Raw genomic sequence first — 22057 nt, 5'->3', positions numbered from 1 at the left:
ACCAGTAGTAGATATTGCTGTTGGGACAATGTATACCCTGTTCATGTTCCAAAGTCTTCCAACTTCCTCTTTTAATTCAGCATACTTCTGGTGTTTATCACTTATTGATTTCTGTAAGCTATGTGTGTTTGGAAGGTCTATATCTAATAAGTAAGTTGTTCTTGCTTGTTATCTTATATTATTATATTCAGGTGGTTGTTATGGATTGAGCTATCAGTAATGACAGATCAGTCATAATATCATTTGTGGGACTTTGATTCAAACACTGGATCAGGCTTGTATTTATAGTAAAGTTGATTTCTTTTATGAGTTCATATTTTAAAGCAAAGCAAGGCTCTGGCAATTAATGTCTTCCATTTGATTATACCTGTGTACGTAGTCAGGTTGTGTTAAATTGCTGCATGATCCTGTAATGTGTTGGATTATTTCTGGTTTCTCTCGGCATTATCTATATTTATCATCCTGAATTTGTTGGTTTTGGGAATGCCTAAAGCAGCAGCGTCTATTATTAAGGACCTCCAGCACACAGGGCACGTCCTTTACTCACTGTTCTCACTGTTACCATCAGGTAGGAGGTACAGAAGCCTGAAGGCACATACTCAACAATTTAAGAACAGCTTCTTCTCCTCTGTCATCCAATTCCTAAATAGACATTGATATTGAACATTGAACCCTTGGACACTACCTCACCTTTTTAATAGATATTATCTCTGGGGGTTTTTTTGCACAATGTTTAATCTATTCAATATACTTACACCGTCATTTAGTTATTTATTAATTATTTTTCTGTATTATGTATTGCTTTGAACTGCTGCTGCTAAGTTAAGAAATTTCACAATGCATGCCGGTGATAAATTTGATTCAGGTTCTGATTCTGAATATATACTGGGAAATAATATGTAGGCTTTACTGAAGCACACTGGTTCAGAGATGATGAAATTGAAGTTAATGTTGGGTAATGTGAAATAAGAAGAGGCATTCTTACCAGTGAGATTTGGGTGGTGGTGGGATGGAACGAAAAGACTGAGTTCAAATGGTCACAATTGTAATGTTATGCTCCCCTTTTGTACATGATTTTCATAAGCACCATCACCACCTTCTTATATTTCTTGTCATTATAGACTCTTGCTAATCCCTGTTCAGAGTTCGAAACAGCTTTGCAGAATTGATTGACCTTGAAATAGCCCTGAATGCAGCTTTCTGCAAATCAACAGTTTAAGCAACTGTCAATTACTCTCAGAAATAACTGGTTGTGATAAGCATGATTGAAAAAAAATCAACATTTGTTTAAAAGTAGCGCTGTACTGCTTTACGTGTGCTGCACTGGTATTCAATAAAATTGCAGCAAGGCTTCGATTAATGAAAATGGTGACTGAATTTAATAGCATTAGAAAACTGGATGTAGGGATTGTAATGTGTGATTAACCCATGCCCATTCAGTGCTTTGGAGGCATCCTGCCAATTTCTTGTTGTTTGTTAATTATAATAATCCTAGCACATAGCTAGTGTTAATCACACTGTTCAATGATTTGATGCTTCAACAGCAAGCCAGTAGCACAGCTGACATCAATTAAAGGCAAACTTTACTGTTTAAACCAGTTTGCAGTTCAAAGCAGTGGGTCACTATAGCACAGTTCTCCCTGGGTTATAAGAGGATTCCATTCCTGTGAACAGTCCGTAACACAAACTGGTCACAAGAGGGAAATGTGGCCACAAACCATGTTCCCACATTTCCGAAGATACCTATAGCCTCATAGCAGGGTGAAAATCCAGCCCTCTGGTCTCCTAAATGCCTGTTTGCAGGATCAGGCCTTCTTAAGCTGGGGCAGATCTATATCCTTGTGGGCCATCTACCAGCAGGTCCATATCCTCTTTGCATTGCTGCCGTCAGGCAAGAGGTACAGGAGCATGAAGACCCACACCTCAAAGTTCAAAAACAGTGCCTTCCCCCATTGCCATCAGGTTCCTGAACTGACCTGAAAAACCCTTATGCTACTTTGGACTATAGTTCCCCTAACTCGCACTAATGTTGTTGTGGATACCTTTGTTTATTTTGTCAAGTAAGTTCTGTATAATTTATGTAATTTATGTTAGTCATGTTTGTACCATGTTGTTGCTGCAAAAAGCTAATTCTCGTGGCATTTACACTATAAAATCTCTATTTCTCTTCATCAATCTTGGACTGCAAACAGAGAGAATGTAAATACCTCCCCCTTCAGTTAGAAACAAGAGGTTCAACAGTCCTTTGCCATACTGACAACTGAAAAAATTGAAGTCCATATTCTGTTCCGTGACAGATGTGTGACAGTTCCTCATAATACAGCAAGGATTTACAAATATGAATCCAGAAATAAGAAGTATGACTGTAGGGAAAGTTTATGACTGGGTACATTTCAGTGGAAGATGTTCCTAATAACTTATCTTTAAAATAATGAAAGGACTGGTCCTCTAAGACCAGAGGGCATGACCTCAGAATAGAGGGGCATTTTAGAATGGTAATGAGGAAAAATTTCTTTAGCCAGAGGGTGGTGAATCTGTGGAATTCTTCGCCACAGGCAACTGTGGAGGCCAAGTCTTTGTAGAGCAGAGCATAGTCATGATGGCACTATATGGTGACTCCTTTGCTTGTATCTTTGGAAACAGCTCTATTTCTATCTTTAATGTCTCTCTTTTTTCCCTTTCAAGGTTCTTTTGAAGACCCTGACCTGGAGTTACACGCTGACTTCGTTTCTTTACGGGATTGGGACCCGCTTGTAGGGACTCACAACCGGCTGCTTTTTGATATCTCAAGGACGGGGCCTGGAAGACTAGCGCACCTTCAGGGTGGGGTGCAGGATCTTTGTGGCTCTGGAGGAGGGCTGATTCAAGGCTGGTGCCCCCAACTGAGGCACCGCGGGAGAACACAGAAGATCGGAAGGAGCAGGCTAGCTGCCGTGGGTTATTTGCCCAGAGTTCTTTGGGCACAGAGCTTGAAAAAAGCAATGCAACAGACTTCTAACACCATAAATCAGCAAGTTGTTTGTTATGTCTCCCCTCTCGCTGTGAAACATGAAATCAGGACACCTTTTTTTCCCTTATTAGGAAGAGAGAGAGCCTGTGCTATGTAGAATTACCGGGTGAACAAGTAGCCTTTGGGGTACTGCAAGTCTGTGTCTTCATTGATGCTTTGCTGCATGCTGGAGATCTTGGTGGAGGCCGATGCTTTTTTGCTGGTGGGGAGGGGGCGTCGTTGCCTTGCTGCTGCTTGTGCATGGGAGGGGGGAGCAGGTGGGACAGGCTTCGGGATTCTAACGTGTTAACTATTATTCATTCTTTCGGGCGCTCCTCTGTTTTCATGGATGTTTGCGAAGAAGAAGAATTTCAGGATTTGTATATTGTATACATTTCTCTGACATTAAATATATCCATTGAACCTATATTTAAAGCAGAGGTTGATATATTATTGATTGGTCAGGGATAAAGGGATAGGAGGAGAAGGCAGGAAATTGGTGCTGAGAGGAAAATTGGATCAGCCATGCTGAAATGGCAGAGCAGACGTGATGGGCCAAATGGCCTAATTCTGCTCCTATATCTTATGATCTTATAGCATCAATAGGGATCATAAGTGTAAAATTATCACTAATGCATTCTACAATGAAGAGGATGAGACTTGTAGCAGGTAAATCAGTGTGTAGATGTGGGAGAAAGTAACAGCATGGTATGTTTAAAGACTGAGGTGAAATAAAACTGCTGAATTAGTGTGGTGACAAGATGCACTTCCTGACATACCATATACAATGCACAAGATAGGCATGCAATGGAATACTCTCAAAGCTTGGTATCATCACTTGATTGACAGCCCATCCACTATGCACAGTGTTCATTCCATAACTACAGGGTACACAATGCAGTGTAATTTTTCACCTGGGATATGCTGGTAGCACCTCCCATGCCATCAGTATCAGCATCATGAAGAAGAATCAATGGGTTGATGGTGATCAACACAATATACAGATGCTCCTGCAAGCAACACACTATACTGACAGAGATATATCACTGTTTTTCCTTCTTTACTGGATCAATGTTCTAGAAATCTCCACTCAGCAACACTGTGAGAGTAACATCGGGAGATGAAATGCAGCAGTTTAAAGTGGCCTACCCCACACTCTCGAGGGGAATTAGAATGGGCATGAAGTTCTGTGCTTGCCAGTGACACAAGCATTCCAAAATAAGTTTAGAAATGGTGTAGAACTAAAGGATCCATCCACCCTGCTCACGGTCTGCTTGTCCTACTCCAATCAGGGAGGAGGCTACATACCATCGACACCAGGACCACTGGATTCAAAGACAGTTACTTTTCCCAAGCAGTAAGGCCGATCAACACCTCCATCCACTAACCTTCCATCTCCACACCCGTCACCACCACTACTTTATCATTTCCTGTAAGATGCACGGTATGTACAGACAATCCTGTACTAAGTGTCAGTTTATGTACATACAATCAAACTATGTATATAAGCTATTTTATGTATTTATATTTGTTGTGTTTTTATTAGTGTTCTTTATCTTATTGCGCTGTTTTGTGCTGCATCAGATCCACAGTAACAATTTTTTTTTAATTCTCCTTTACAATTGTGTACTGGAAATGATATTAAACAATCTTGAATCTTGAATCGTGAAATACTAACAAGAACAGTGGAGTATAATGTCCTGTTTCTCCACTGCATAATTCACACAATTCTATGTAAACTTTTATCAGGCTTCAGAATTTTTCTTTATGTGACTTCATGACAAATGTTGTCCAATAAGACTCAGTTGCATGTCTTGGAATTTTTTATACCCTATTATACAATTGCACATTGCAAGTTGTTGAATTTTGTCAGCTTAAATAATCCACCATGTCCTTTCAATTTCAAACATTCTGATCCAATGTGCAGAATTGCTAAACCCTGTCTGACTTAATCCAACCCAGAACTTTTTAATACAACTGAACCCTTCTTTAGCAAAACAGAGATGAACATTAAAAAAAATTTAGTACATAACAGGCTTATTTTAAACACAAGATAATCTGCAGATGCTGGGGTCAAAGCAACATTCACAACACGCTGGAGGAACTCAGCAGGTCGGGCAGCATCCGAGGAAACAATGAGTCGACATTTCAGGCCGGAACCCTTCGCCAGGACTGAAGAGGGCAGGGGCAGAGGCCCTATAAAGAAGGTGGGGGAGGTCATGCCAAGGAGCTGGAGACTACCTAGATGGTATATGAGTTGTTGCCCCTCCAACCTGAGTTTAGCCTCATCATGGCAGTAGAGTTCCCGCTGCGGCCTCCTCTACATCAGTGAAACCTAACACAGATTGGGGGACCGCTTCGTCGAGCACCTCTGCCACAACAGACAGGATCTCCCAGTAGCCACGCACTTCAACTCTGCTTCCCATTCCCATTCAGATATGTCCATACATGGCCTCCTCTACTGCCATGATGAGGCTAAGCTCAGGTTGGAGGAGCAGCACCTCATATACGGTCAAAGTAGTCTCCAGCCCCTTAGTATGAATATAGAATTCTCCAACTTCTGGTAATTCCCTCTCCCTCCCTTCCTCTATCAACATTTCACTCTGCCCCCTCCCCCAGCTGCCTATTACCTCCCTCATGGTTCCGCCTCCTTCTACTACCCATTGTGTTTTCCTGCCTATCGCCTCCCCGCTTCCCCTCCCTCACCCCTTTGTCTTTCAAATTACTGGTTTTTCAACTGAACCTACCAGCCTTCTCCTTCCACCCCTCCCCCACCTTCCTTATATGGCCTCTGCCCCTTCCTTCTTCAGTCCTGATGAAGGGTTCCAGCCCGAAACGTCGACTCATCATTTCCATGGATGCTGCCCGACCTGCTGAGTTCCTTCAGCGTGTTGTGAGACAGGCTTATTTTGTTACTTTAAAATTAGAACCTAATAATTTGAATGATAATTTCAAACTACACTACAGCACACGATGGCCTGTCCTAAACTAGCATCTTGGTGACTTAATATGTTGAAGAGAACATTCTCTTTCAGATGAGATTCCAAATATTTCCCTTTGGTTACACTTTAAATAAATTTAAACACTGGATTTGGCTAGAATGGACAAATAAAATCATGTACGTGCACATCAGTGCTTTTGAAACAAGATCACTGATGATTCAGATTAATCTACTGATCTCAGGTTACTGATGTAATGTTGTAACATGGTTTAGATCTTCAGTGTTATGTTAAGTCAGCTGTAACAAGTGAAGTCTGCACAGCGGTTTCCACAAAACCGCCCATTTGAGGGTTTCAGTTGTGAGAGCACCAAGTATTCACAATGGCACTCAATAACTTTTGAGTGAAATTTCAAATTTCAAAGAAAATTTATTACCAACGTACACGTATGTTACCATATAGCACCCTGAGATTAATTTTCCTCAGGCATTCACAGTAGAATAAAGAAAGAAAGAATAGAAAGAATAATACAATTGAATCAATAGAATAATAGAATACAATTTGGTATCTAAACTAAAATAACAAGTATATAAGTGGTCCATTTTTTGTGCAGAGGAAGCATCTGGCTGAAAATACTAGTTCTCTATTAATCTGTAAATGAATACCCTGTTTTGACATATATTTATGCCATACCACAACATCAAACTAATATGTCCTTCCTAAGTATTTACTGCTCGTCTTCAGTTCAGGTGAAATCCTGTTGTGATTTCTGTAACGTGTTTGAATATCTTCACGCATTAGCCATTCAAGAACTCCATTCACATTTGCCAGCGTAATGTAGTCACATGTAAAGAAGTCTACAGCATAATATAAAAACATGTAGATACATGTAGTTTGAAATGTCAATGTGGTGTGTTTATATGCGCATTTCAAGGTAGATGTTGAGCATTCCTAATCTTAAGAATTTGTAAATCTGAAAGAGCAGAACTGCAGTTTATATGTGACTCAGAAATATTATTTAAATAAAAGTTTCAGCTAAACTATTTATCTGGCCAGAGTCATTGAGGTAGATCAAGTAATGTCATCTCATCTGCACCAACACTTTACACTTATTACTTGTGCAACTTAGAGACCATGCCCCTGCAAATTCACACTGTACACAACTGCAAACTAACACCAGCAAGTGAATTCATGCAAGTACACAGCAGTGCTTTTGAAACAAGCTCACTAATAAATTCAGACAATTGCAGGATTAAACTGCTGACTGCAGATTACTGATAATGTAATGTCATGACAAAGTTTGGAACTTGGGTGCCACGTTAAGTCAAGTGTAACATGTGAACTCCACACAAGTGTTCCCACGAATCCACCCGCTTGAGGAGATTTCAGTTATGAGAGTACTGAGAATTCCCAGAGGCACTCAGAAACTTTTAAATTAAATAAGGTATGTAAACTAGCCTAGCAAGTATATAGGTGGTTCAGTTTCTGTACAGAGGAAGCCACAGGCTGAAAATATTACTTTTTTTTATTAATTTGGTAAGTTAATTTCGCTATTTTAATGACCTTAAACTAGTACTGAACTCTTTCTTTAATAAGTGTGCAGGGGAATATCATCAGATTGCATATTACATTATTTAGAGGTACAGTATAGAAAAAGCCCTTCCAGATCTTTAAGAACCACCACCCACCAACCCACCTATTTAGCCCGAGCCTAATCACAGGATAATTTGCAATGGCCAACCAGTCTACAAGCTGGTACATGTTTGGATTATGGGAGGAAACTAAGGTGCCCAGAGAAAACCGATGCACACATGGAAGTACCGGTGGTAGAAGGTGAAAGGCGGGCTAGTACTGCACAAAGAACCTGTAAGTCTGTTCAGTCGCACTTTTACTCAGCCACCTTATTATTTTGCTCCCAGCTTTCCATGCAGATGGCAGAGATGTCACCAAAATGCTGTTAATGTCACAATGGGGGTGCAGGTAGCGGACCCAAATGCAAGACACAGACACTGAAGTACAAGGAACAGGACTTGACTAGAGTAGGGACGTGACAGAATACAGACAAGGAGCAGGGACAAGAACGCATCCTCGGGCTTGGACCCTGAGCCAGAGACTGGACAAGGACCCAGAACCTAGGTCTTGCCTCGGGCTCAGGCCCCAGAACCAGACAAGAACATGACATGACTGCAGAACTGGAGGCTAGAAGCTTGAGGCTTGGAGAAAGGCTTGGGGTCTTGAGGCTTGAGGCTTGCAGACAGGCTTGGGGTCTTGAGGCTTGGAATGCAGAGGCTGATAACTCTGAGGCTGGAGCTCGGAGACAGACTGGAAACTGTACAACAACATGGAGCCGGGACTTATTCTTCGAAAAGCCGGGACTCATCTTCAACACAACACCAACAAGAGACAGGACAGTACATAGATAGAGCTGGGACTTATCCTTCGAAAAGCCAGAACTCAACTTCATCTCCACACCAAGGTGGGACAGGACCACCTGTCGGGTAATGGCAGAATGGCCAGACTTACCCAACAGAGGCAAAGACAAGACAGATCCCCCAGCAGGGCAACAGCAGAACAGCCAGACTTACCCCACAGAGGCAAGGACAAGACAAGGCAGATCCCCCACAGGGCAATGGCAGAACAGCCTGACATACACCACGGAGACAAGGACAAGAAGAGACAAACACCAAAGAATGACAGACAGTTCCATCTTTGCTTCGGCGATTGAACTTGACAGTGGTGCAGGCGAGGTATCCAGGCAGAGAGCCAGGCGAGGGGGGAAAAGACAGGGAGGGGAACAGAACAGTTCAGCAGGGAATCACTGGTTTGCAAACGTATTTAAGTCTCAGCCCCAAAACAAGAATCATGTGCCCACAACAGAAACTGGGGAAAACCAGAAACCCGGAACAAGGAACCATGGTCCGGATCGTGAACCGGAACACAGACTTCACGGACCGGACCATGACAGTTAACTCACCTCTGGTATTAAAGGGGAGTGTCAAGTAATGTAAACTGGAGGATTTGGAGTAGAAGGGGAAGTTTCTTTCTGGCATCTGCCTTGGGGACCTGCTGATGAGTCAGAGTGAAATATACTTTCTAAGTCTGAGTATGTTTTGGAGTCAGAGTATATCCTGGAATCAGAGTATGCTGTAAAAAATAGCAGGTATAGTCATAGTATTGTAGAGCACAGAATTTGGTTTGTCAACTCAATAAATCCTTACCAACCACGATACTTATCTGTGCTAATCCCATCTGCCCACTTCACTCTCCTACTTTCCTATCCATTCACCTGCTCAAATATCTTTTAGTTGTCGGTGTAAATTCACACGCAGAGGTCCTTAGAGATTCTGCATGATGAATACTCAGAGGAGATGTCAGGGGTAAGTTTTTTACGCAGATTGGTGAGTGCATAGAATAGTCTGCCAGCGACAGTCGTAGGGGTGGATATGATAGGGTCTTTTAAGAGACTCCTAGATAGGTACGTGGAGCTTAGAAAAATAGAGGGCTATGGGCAACCCTTGGTAATTTCTAAAGTAAGTACATGTTCAGCACAGCATTGCTGGCTGAAGGCCTGTATTGTGCTGTAGGTTTTCTATGTTTCTATGAGTAGAGTACTCAAGGTGCACTAATGTAATAGTCAAACAATCCATGCATTAGTGGATCATGTGCTGAGCCCTCATCTGTACTCACTTTTCACCTACGACTGCGTTCTGGTACATGGTTCTAACTTCATAATCAAGTTCACAGACGACACCATGGTGGTTGGCCTGATCAGAGGGGATGGCGAGACGGCCTACAGGGACGAAGTCCAGCACCTGGATGCATGGTGTGTCGACAACAATCTGGCACTTAACGCTTATAAGACCAAGGAGATCATTGTGGACTTCAGGCATGCCAGGAGTCACACTCACATCCCCATCTACATCAACGGAACTGTAGTGCAGTGTGTATCAGGTTTCAGATTCCTTGGTGACCACATTTCTGAGGATCTCACCTGGTCCCTGAACTCCTCCATCCTGATCAAAAAGATGCAACAGCGCCTTTATTTCCTGCGAAGCATGAAGAAAGCTCACCTCTGTCCCAGGATACTGACGGACTTTTACCGCTGTACCGCTGAGAGCATACTCGCCAACTGCATCTCAGTGTGGTATGGCAATTGTCCTGTATCGGACCGCAAAGCACTCCAGCGTGTGGTGAAAACTGCCCAGCAGATTATCGGCACCCAATTGCCCACCATTGAGAAATCTACCATAAACGCTGCCTGGGCAGGGCAAAAAGCATTATCAAGGATGCATCTCACCCTAACCATGGACTTTTTACTCCCCTCCCATCCGGTAGGTGCTACAGGAGCCTCCGCTCCCGCACCGGCAGGCACAGGAAGAGCTTCTTCTCTGAGGCTGTGACACTGCTGAACCTCTCATCACAGCACTAAGCAGTATTGCATCCGTATTGTACTGTCTCAGTACTTTTATATTTGTGTGCTGTAGCACTTTTTTATTTGCAGTTATTTTGTAAATAACACTATTCTTTGCATTTCTATGCTAAATGCATTTCATTGGCTTTGTATCTGTACTCGGCACAATGGCAATAAAGTTGAATCTAATCTAATCTAATCTAATCTAATCTTACAGTGACACTGGTAATGCAGTGAGGGGCTTTCCATCTCACAATTTACAAGAAACAAAAAAGTGGATCATGATGATCCAGGCAGCAATAAAACCTCTCTATTAGAGTTTTGTAATGTGCAATATAACATTCCAAATCATATAACCTATGGACCAACCTTGTAATGTTTTGTAACTCCAAAACATAAAACTAATTGAAGAAAAAACATGGAGCCAAGAATAACGTGTCTACTTTGTTCTTCCTTAGTGAGGTGCACAGATGTGATATGGTGGTGTGATGACGTATGCCATTCACATACTTTTACATATACCCTATCATGAATTACATAAGCAAACAAAGAATGCTTAATCAAACAATATATTTACAATATTACTCAAATATTACTGAAATATTAAATACACAACACTCATCCCTGCTTAGCTATAAGTTCCAACTCAATATAGAATGCATCTCAACTCAATATGTAACATTTTGCTCTCTAGTCATCTATATACTGTATACGCACACAGTAGATTTCAAACTGTCTAATTCAGGTCACTGGGGTGGATTTTGTACTCTTGTGGGATAATATTTTTCCTGACAAGGGAGCTAACTCGCCTTAGCTGTTAAATCATCTCAGATTCTGAGGCCTCCTCTGTGCTGGTTGTAAGAATTGACTTAGGGACTGCAAGAATTGATTTTGACAGCTTTGGACAACTCTCTTCCCTAACAGTTGACATGGCTCTTCTCAACTGATCAATATGTCATCGCCAGATGATATCAGACATAATGTCCACTGTGTAGGAGAGTGGTTCAATTCCGTTCTCATTCTTTCCAATTATCCACATTTGATTATCTCTGTAGTCCCTCTCCAGGATTCCTTGTTTAGGAGTGAAACATCGAACTTCCTTGTTTGAAGAGCCCTCAGTTTACTCCGCTGTTTGTCCTGCATACTCCTTCTGAGACTGGGTTTGAGAAGATCCAAGTATGACCTCGAGGGACGACCCAGGAACAGAATAGCTGGTGATTTATTGGTTATGGATTGTGCTGCATTGCAATATACAAGGAGGAAATTGGCAAGCTTCGTATTCAGTGTTAGTGTAGTGTGTTCTACTGATAGCATTCACAATGCATTCCTTAGACTCTGGACATACCTTTCCACCAAGCCACTTGTAGTTCGGTGATACAATGTAGATGTAATATGTATTATTCCATTCACTTTCAGGAGTAAATGAAACTGTCTGCAAAAAACAGTGGTCCATTGTCACTGACTGGGTGCTCTCAACACATCAATGGTGTGCAATGCGGTAGTGAAGGGTATTGGAAGGCTTCTGGACACCTTATAGCTGTATCCACTAATACCAAGAAATTATCCATCCATGAATGGTCCTGCAAAATCCACAAGTCCTGTGCCAGGACAATGCAGGCTATTCCCAGGGATGGAGAGACGTTGCTCTAGGTGTCTTCTATCTGTTGGCATCTGCTCAATCGGCTGATCTATCCCAGACCACCAGACAAAATGAAGAACCAATGCTATCATTTTGACCATGCCTAGATGACCAACACTTTAACTCTCAGCTTGAACATACAACAATTCTCAATCCTCACATAAGGCAACCTCAGTCAAGGGCAAGTTTATCCCAGCGCTGGTAAAAATGGGGGAGCTGAAGTTTATGCTGCACATTCTTGGATTTTGGGTGGCCATGTAGACCTGAGACAGAGTTGGATCTTTTATGGTTTCCCTTTGGATCATCTCTGCCGTAATAGGGAGACTTTCAATTTGTATTAAGGGAGAATACATCAAGAGGAGTATCCACTTGTGTAATTTTTTCAGGTATTTCCTTTTCTAAGCGTAAACAGGACAATCTATCAGCATTTCCATGATCAGTTGACTGTTTGAATTCAATCTGGTAATTGAGTCCTCCAGGAAACATCCCAGCATTTGTGCTACTGCTGTTAGTGGAACACACTTCTGTGGACTGAAAATGGACATTAGCTGATTAGCTGTTGATGATCAATGATGAGGGTAAGCTCTCTCCCATGCAAGTACTGCTTGAAATGTTTTACACCCCTAACCTGGCTCTGCCATGGTCCGGTCCATGAAGTCCGTATTCTGGTTCACAGTCCGGTCCACGGTCCAGTCTGTGGACTCAGGACTCTGGGTCTTCCAGCTGTCCTTTGTTTCGGTTTGGTTAATCATAGGCACCTGATTCCCATCTTAGGGCTTGGAATATAAGTAGCTTTGGGGTTGAGTGTGGGCTGCTGGTTTGTCTTGACAAGATTCCCTCAGAGTAACCTGCTGGTGGAAGGCTAGAGCGGCCACTTGACATCTTTAGGCTGTGTTGGAAAACCATTGCTTCATGGAGCCTTGCTGTTGGTAGTTGGAGCTGTCTTTGCGGTATGGATTTGGCCATTTCCTGGGCCAGCCCGAGCTAGATAGGTATCTGACTGTTTCTGTAACCAGCTGACGTTGCTGGCCGTAACTGCAACTCGGAGCAACCCCGATGCAGAGATGGAACTGTCTGTTGTTCTTTGCTGTTTGTCTTGTCTTGCCCTCACCTCCGTGGGGTAAGTCAGGCTGTTCTGCCGTTACCCTACGGTTGGATCTGTCCCCGCCTCCATGGGGTAAGTCAGGCTGTTCTGCCATTGTCCTGTGGGAGAACCGGTCTTGTCTTTGCCTCTGTTAGGTAAGTCTGGCCATTCTGTCATTACCCAATGGATGGACCTGTCCCACCTTGGTGTGGAGATAAAGTTGAGTCCCGGCTTGTCTAAGGATAAGTCCCTGGTCTATGTCTATGTACTGTCCCGTCTCACGTTAGTGTTGTGTTAAAGATGAGTCCCGGCTTTTCAAAGGATAAGTCCCGGCTCTATGTTGATGTACAGTTCCCAGTTCGTCTCCGAGCTCCAGTCTCCAAGTTATCAGCCTCTGCATTCTGAGATCCCAGACTTGGGCCTCGGGCCTCGAGACCCCAACCATATCCAGTCCTGTCACCTTTTCATGTTCTCGCCTGGTTCTGGGTTCCAAGCTCGAAGCAAGACCCAGGTGGTGGGTCCTTGTCCAGTCTCTGGTTCGGAGTCCAAGCCCATTCTTCTAGTTCATAGTTCCCTTCCAGGTTCGCTGTCTAGTCCTTGTCCTAGCCCAAGTCTACGTTATTGTCCCTGCTCCTTATCTGTATCCTGTCATGTCCCTACTCAGGTCAAGTCCTGTTCCTGGTTACTTCACTGTCTGTGTCTTACATTTGGGTCTGTTTCCAGCGTCCCCCATTGTGATAAACTCAAAGCCTTTCTGTCAATCTGTAAATATTTTTCTCTGCAGCTGTAAGAGAACGTGATGCAAAGGTTATGGGGTGTCCACTTCTATCACTCATAACATGTGATAGGACTGCACTTATAACATAAGGCAAGGCATCACAGGCAAGCTTCACTGGATGATGTGGATCGTAATGTGTGACTACAGTGTCTGTTATTACTATTTCTTTAACCTTTTGGAAAGCAAGCTCACACTGCTTTGTCCATTGCCACTTCTTCCCAATCTGTAGTAATGAGTTCAAGGAGTGGAACACAGTACTGGGGTTTGGCAGCAATTTGTTATAGTAATTAACCAATCCTGAAAAGGACCTCAACTGTTGTACCTCTTTTGGCCTTGGGGCATCCATCATTTTTTGAATTTTCTCAGCACACTTGTGTGAAACTTGTGCATCAATGGTGTGACCACAGTAAGTGATTTTTGGTTTAGAAAATACACACTTCTTGCATCATACTCTGAGTCCATAATATTCTAAACTTTTTAACACTCAGTTGAGAGTTTGGAAATGCTCCTTGTCATCCTTACCAGTAACAATGATGTCATCCAGTTAATACTGAGTGCTGGAATGCCTTGCAACACCTGGTCCATCGCTTTCTGCAAAAGTGCAGGTGCAGTTGTGACTACTAAAATAAGCCTATTATTGTGATAAACGCTCACAATGGGCTTTATGTTGAGAAACAGTTTGGACTCTTCTTCCATCTCCATCTATAATAGGCCTCAGCTAAGTTCACTTATCTTAAGTTTTCCCTCCAGAAAGGTTTGCAAAGATACCCTCAATCCTGAGCAGAGAGTATTGATCTTCTTTCAGTACTGGGTTGTTGGTGATTTTAAAGTCACCACAGATCCTGACAGACTCATTTCTCTTGGTTACTGGGACCACTGGCATTGTCCATGGGCTCTACTCAAACTTAGAAAGAATTCCTTCAGCTTCCAAGCAATCTAACTCACTGGGTACTTTATTATGAATAGTGTAAGGAACTGGCTTTGCAAAACTTGAGTAAAGCATCTTCATTTAACATTTTTTTTACCCTTGACATGTTTAAGTTTTCCAGTGCCATCCTTGAACACTGCTGTGGCATCATCCATACCTTTCTTAATTCACTTTCAGTTGACTCTATTGCAGGGGAAGTGGCATGCAAATGGTGGATGGATTTCCAATCAAGTTGTAGTTGTCTCATCCACTCACTGCCCCTCAATGCTGGCCCTCCTGTTTTTACCACATACAAACTCAGTCTGGCTTGTTGGTTGTTGTACTTCACTGTTACAAATGTCATTCCCATTACATATTTTCTCCGGTATAAGTTCTTTGTTGTATATCTACTGGTTTCAGTTCAATATCTTTGAAACACCATTCAAACCCCTTTTGTGAAATGACTGAAACAGCTGAACCAGTGTCCAATTCCATTTAAATGAATTTCCATTCACTTCTGGTGGAAGCTATATTGCTTGTCTCTTGTTAGTTTTCACATTCTAAATCTCAGTCCTGTGTTACTCTGTCATCAGATTTTTCATCAACAGCTTGGAGATTAGTGCTCTTTTTGAAACTACAACTTGACTTTTTTTCTTTTACTCTTCCCTGTGCAGTTCATTTATTTTGGTCTGCCCAACATGCTCTTTATATGTGTTCCACTTTGTTGCATTTTCTGCACGTTATTTAATTCTGCATTCGTCTGGTGTATATAAACCCCTACAACAACGGGTAACACAATTTGTTCAGCCAGGATGACCTCTGTTTCGACAATGCAATTTTGATCTCGCACTTTTATTCCTGACTGCAATTCAATTATTGCTGGCTGCTTTTTCTATTGATACAACAATTTCAACTGCTCTTTTAATTGAGTTGTGCTTCAATTGTCAATTGTCAATGGTTCCATTTAATATCAGAGAATGTATACAATATACAAACTGATACTCTTACTCTCTGCAGATATCTTCAAAACAGAAAAAAGCACCAAAGAATGAGTGACAGAAAAAAACTTAAGAACCCCAAACTCCCATGCCCCCTTCCCACACATAGGCAGCAGAAAGTAGCATCAACTCTCCCTTCACTTATTCTAGCAGAAAGCATTGACACTCCCAGCTCCCACCATGCAAGCAACAGCAACAGCGACTGTTCATCCCAACAGTTCAATATCCCGCAGACTCTCTCTCTCACTAACGAGAGAGGGAGGTATCTCTCCTTCCACCGCAAGAGGGGAGACAAACAGTCCCTACTCCAATGTTACAGTCTGCATCGCCACTTGTATTTCAAATTCCTCCAGCTTGAGAATTGGCAGCAAGCTCTTACTCACCTTCGAGAGAGCGAGAGAGAGAGAGAGAGAGAGAGAGAGAATGACCACCTGAGTGCAGAGTCCTCCAACAGCCACACACTGTCTCAATGTTCCAGCTCCCTGCTTCAGTTCACGACACCGGTGAGAAATTCAGTCCACAGGGCCGCACCAGGCCGCACTTCAAAGGCGCTGTTTTCCAGGCTGTGGAGATGTCAAAAATGCAGCAAATCAATGAGCTCCAGGAACAGGAACACGCAGCCGTGAGAACTACAATTTGAGTGCAGCAGTAGATATGTGCAGCTGTTAGGAGCCATTTTTGAATGCTTCCTTGTAAGATTCCACAAACTAGATGATCTCTGTGTATTATTAAGCCCATCACTGAACTGACAATGCTCAGACAACCTCTTCAATTCAGCCACGTAAGCTGAAATCAACTCCCCTTGCTTTTGATTCCACTTCTGGTACCTAAATTGTCCTGCAACGAACAATAGTTTTAATTCTAAATGTTCCTGCAATACTTTCATGATATCAGCAAAGCTCATAAAACTAACTGAAAGAAAAATACATTCCTACTACATTCTTACTTTGGTGTGGCGTGCACATATCACGTGGTAGTGTGATGCCGTATGCCATTCACAAACCTTTACATATAACCCTTAATGAACCTTATAACCCTTATAACCCTTCAGCACGGACTAGAAGGGCAGAGATGGCCTGTTTCCATGCTGTAATTGTTATATGGTTATAATTGAGTAAACAAACGAGGTATGCTTATTCAAGTAATATATTTACAATATTACTCAAATATTACTAAAATATTAATTACACAACAGACCTTTCTACTGGTGTTGCTATTTTCAGGAAACTATGGACTCAGGTGTCATACCCCGCAAGCCTCTTCTTAGAAAGGAAGAATCATTCAAACTCTACAGATAACATATGGTAATATAATTAACTGACTTCATGTGGACTCTGACTGCCATTGACACTCGTTATTTTAGACAAATAGGATTACAGTAAGCACAGTGGTTGATGAGCTGAATAGGGCTGAAGGGCCTGTTTCCATACTGTATGAAAAGCATGTTCATACTTTACACAAAAGTACATTTCTCTATGTCAGGATGCCGTTTATTGACTACACCTCTGCGTTCAACACCATCATTCTTACAGCTCTGATGGAAAATCTCCAAAACCTGGGCCTCTGTACATCCCTCTGCAACTGGATCCACAACTTCCTAACTGGAAGACCGCAGTCTGTGCGGATCAGAAATAACATCTCCACCTCGCTGACAATCAACACTGGCACACCTCAGGGACGTATGCTTACCCCAATGCTATACTCTCGCTACACCCATATCTGTGTGGCTAGGCACAGCTCAAATGCTATCTATAAATTTGCTGATGACGCAACTATTATCGGCATAATGTCAGATGGCGACGCGTGGGCATACAGGAGCAAGATATATCAGCTAGTTGAGGGATCAGAGCAGAAAGAGTGACAAATTTCAAGTTCCTGAGTGTTAGTACCTCTGAGGATATATCCTGGGCACAACATAATTGATGCAGCTACAAAGAAGGCATGACAGTAGCTACATTTCATTAAGAGTTTGAGGAGATTTGGTTTGTCAACAAGGACACTCACAAATTTCTACAGATGTACTGTGGAGCGCATTCTAACTGGCTGCATCACCATTTGGTACGGAGTGGCTACTGCACAGGATCAAAGTAAGCTGCAGACCGTTGTAAACTTAGCCAGCTCCATCATGGACACCAGCCTCCGTAGTATAGAAACATAGAAACATAGAAAATAGGTGCAGGAGTAGGCCATTCAGCCCTTCGAGCCTGCACCGCCATTTATTATGATCATGACTGATCATCCAACTCAGAACCCCGCCCCAGCCTTCCCTCCATATCCCCTGACCCCCGTAGCCACAAGGGCCATATCTAACTCCCTCTTAAATATAGCCAATGAACTGGCCTCAACTGTTTCCTGTGGCAGAGAATTCCACAGATTCACCACTCTCTGTGTGAAGAAGTTTTTCCTAATCTCGGTCCTAAAAGGCTTCCCCTCTATCCTCAAACTGTGGCCCCTCGTTCTGGACTTCCCCAACATCGGGAACACAAGGAGCGACATCTCAAAAAGGTGGCGTCCATCATTAAGGACATGCCTTGTTCTCATTGCTACCATCATAATGGAGGTACAGAGGCCTGAAGGCACTGACTTGGATATTCAGCAACAGCTTCTTCCCCTCTGCCATCCGATTTGTGAATGGGCATTGAACCCATGAACACTACCTCACTACTTTTTTATTTCTAATTTTTGCACTACGTATTTAACAACTATTATATATATAAAACAATATTAAAACTGATTCTAATTTTGATTCTGATTTTGATTCTAGCCTTAACCTTACGGAACTCACTAACCTCCAGCTAAAGTGTTCCCCAACACAAAAGTTGTGGTGAAATATGGCCGCAATATGCAAGATAAAGAAGTTAATGTCTACAGGGAGAAGGCAGGAGAATGAGGCTGAGAAGAATTGGCCATGATTGAATGTTGGAGCAGACTGAAAAGCCTAAATGGATTAATGGTCTTAAGTTAAGGGAGTGAGAATACAAATGGAATTTAACTTACTAAGAGTCAGTACAATTGCCAAGGGCAGACAGGCCTTCTCACTGCTATACATCTTTATGATTACATCATTCATAATGTAGATTACATCATTCATAATGTTAATGATACATAATGTAAATGCAGCATAAGCACTTTCCGCCTGCAGCTCACCTCTCAATCCCAGTGTGTTTGAATAAACCTTCAAATTATACTCTCAAAGTTTAGAAAATAACTGATCTTCAAACAAATCAAACAAATCTTTTCACAATCAACATGCACAAAATGCTGGAGGAACTCAACAAACCAGGCTGCATTTATGGAAAAGAGTACAGTTGACATTTCAGGCCCAGACCCTTTAGCAGGACTGAAGGTTTTTCATAATAATCAGTGCAAAAGTAGTTCTGAGCACAAGGTGTTCACCAGCATTTCACTTTGGAACTGCTCCGGGTGCTTCAGTTGATTTCATAGGGAATCAGGAAGCAAACTTTAAGTTTGGGTTTATTTATTGAATGCCTCTTCCAAAATAGAGGGAAAAATATTGGAACCTAACAATGCAACCATATCTTGACCTTGAGGTGCATAAATGTAACTGGGTGATCGTCGGATCTTATTCAGTATTGTTAAAAGTGTACTTAGACATCCATCTGGGTAATGCTAGAATAATTGTCTGTGCCTTTAAGGGAGACAGTGATGTCATTACGCACGTGCAGGATAGTGGGGAGACCATTTTGTTTCTGCTGAAGACGCTGCTGGGGCGTTGGAATTGAGTTCCTCCCCAAGACTCGGCATGGTGAGGAAAGGTGAGCATTAATTGACAATATCCATGTGAATTCGTTTATACTTGTTGGCGAATTGAGAATATCAGTAATTTGACATGATTTACATGTGGATGCTTTAGATTTCCACGGGTGAAGAAATCGACGCTGACTTTGCCTGACTTATGCAAAGTTCCTCACCAGCCAAGTAGGTCAGCCTTCCTATAATTTAACTACCAAGCAATACCTTGTAAAAGTTGTGCCAAAGTGTACCTTTTGTCTAACTTTATTGTATTAGGACTGATTGTGCATGTAACCGCGTAATGTGAATGTTTAGTCTCTGTTCAGAAGTTCAGCACATGTACGTCTTAGATGAGATGCATTCGCTTACATTTTTGTTGCTATGTATAAGATGCAGGGTTGGTGGGATTCTAACGTTGTTTGTATTGTGTTCCTTCAGAATTGCCACTACCTTATTAGTTCTGGTATTTTTATACTGCATACGCAACTCTGTCCATACACAAGGGTGTGGATCGAAAGTTGAACTGAGATTGTAATGGCAAGAACTGGTTGTAAATTTGTTCGTTTTGTTTTGCAACCCCCTTCTGAAACTTAAACATCTAAAACAGATAAAACAGAATTAAAACCCGAAAAAGTATTTGTTGTCTTGAGTGTGTACTTTACCCCAGGCTACAAAATTTGGTACCAGGAGTGGGGCTAATTCCAAGCCAGTTTGGCTGGTCTCTGATTGTTGTATGCAGTAAAATATACAATACCTAATATGGTAGTGGTGAAGACAGGACTGTGTTCCCATCGGGCTGAAGGAGAGAGCGCGGTAGAGCCTCGTGGAGAGTGCGGTGAAGCCTTGGGACTAGGCCGGGACTTCAGCGACTGACGTCAGGACGCAGAGCGGAGACGTCAATACAGGAAACTGCAGGCCCTGAAACTATCGTGTTTGCAGCAAAGGACGGCAGCAACTCCCTTTTGCAGGCTTGTGAAAACCTTAAAGACTTGAGCTTTTACTATGTCACATTCAGAGGACACACCAGTTGATCTTGATTTGAGTGAACAAATTAGGGAATTGCGTAGTAGGTATGATGAAGCCATGACAACCATCGATAAATTAAGCAAAAGGTCCTATGTATATGTCCCAAGGGAAAGACACATTATTCCATTTACGGGGGATGTTGTGAAAAATGGGAGATGTGTTGATGACTTTTTTGAAGAAATACAACGTGCACTTCATAGTAGAAATCAGTCTGACCAGGATCAGTATGACTTTGTTATGTCCCTGCTCAGGGGTGCAGCCTTAGAGGAAGCACGTATGCGCAGTGATGCTGGGGAAGACCGGGCTGCTGACTTGTTCACCTATCTCAGGGAAGCCTTTAGAGACGAGCGTAGTGCACCCCAGCTGTGGCATGGCTTCTACAGTCGCAAACAGCGTGAGGGTGAAGAGAAAGACCCACATGCCCTAGCCCAAGCTCTTAACTCAATACTGAAGCACTTCCCCGATGCTGTGACTGATAGGAGGGTGGTGCTAAGAGATCAATTTATAGAGGGGATCTGGGATCCTTCCCTCAGAAGGGAGCTCCACAGATTCGTGAGGGGCCACCCTGAGTCCTCAATGATAAAAGTGCAAGAGGAGGCTTGTCTGTGGCTCGTAGAAGAGCCCCTGGGAAATACAAGCTCTGGAAAGTCAAAGTGTAGCAGGGGCCAGGCACAGTGCTCGATTCTTAAAGCTCGGGAATCTGAGCCTGTCACACTAGATGACGTCCTTAAAGTGGTCGCAGAGCAGGGCAAAGCCCCTTGTGATTTGACTCAAGCAGTGAAAGATCTCTCTGCACAGAGGGATTTTACACGTGCTACTAGTGGCAGACGTAATTTACAGCCAAGGTTCACAGTGGATGGGCAACCAATATGTTTCAAGTGTCAGGTGGGAGGACATTTGGCCAAGAATTGCCCACAGAAGTGGGGTGCAAGGGAAGTGGAGCCTGCATCCTCCCGCCCTCAAGAGGTTGGGAGTCAGGCAATTTGGCGGAACCTCATAGATACAGATAATGTACAGCTATCCCGTGGCCAATTGCTGCAACGCACCATAGAGACATGTCCAGTTGTGGAGCTTGAAGTATCAGGTGTCACTGTCCATTGTCTGTTGGACACAGGTAGTCAGGTAAGCACCCTCACTGAACAGTTATTTCGAGAACATTTGAATGGAGAGGATGAGGGTATGTTGTCCACTGTTGGCTGGCTTAGGCTAGCAGCTGCAAAGAGTCTTGATATTCCTTACCTTGGGTATCTAGAGCTAGAGGTTCAAGCAATGAGCATGAAGATCCCGAATTGTGGCTTTCTAGTAGTCAGGGATCCTGTTAGCACTGAACCACCCATCCCATGTATTGTAGGCATGAACATTATCAGCCAGTGTAGGCAACTTGTCTACGCAGTGTTTGACTTTGATGTCCAGTACTATATTGTCTGGGTCAGAGCAATACCGTGGCTGATGCACTCTCTAGGCAGCCATTTGCAGGGGAGCCTGAGCCTGTCTCAGAGGATGCGGAGTTTGATGGGGCTGTGGCAATCTGTA

The sequence above is a fragment of the Mobula hypostoma genome, chromosome 5 (assembly GCF_963921235.1).
Source record: "Mobula hypostoma chromosome 5, sMobHyp1.1, whole genome shotgun sequence".
In the NCBI taxonomy this organism is placed as follows: domain Eukaryota; kingdom Metazoa; phylum Chordata; class Chondrichthyes; order Myliobatiformes; family Myliobatidae; genus Mobula; species Mobula hypostoma.
This window is presented reverse-complemented; position numbering follows the sequence as displayed.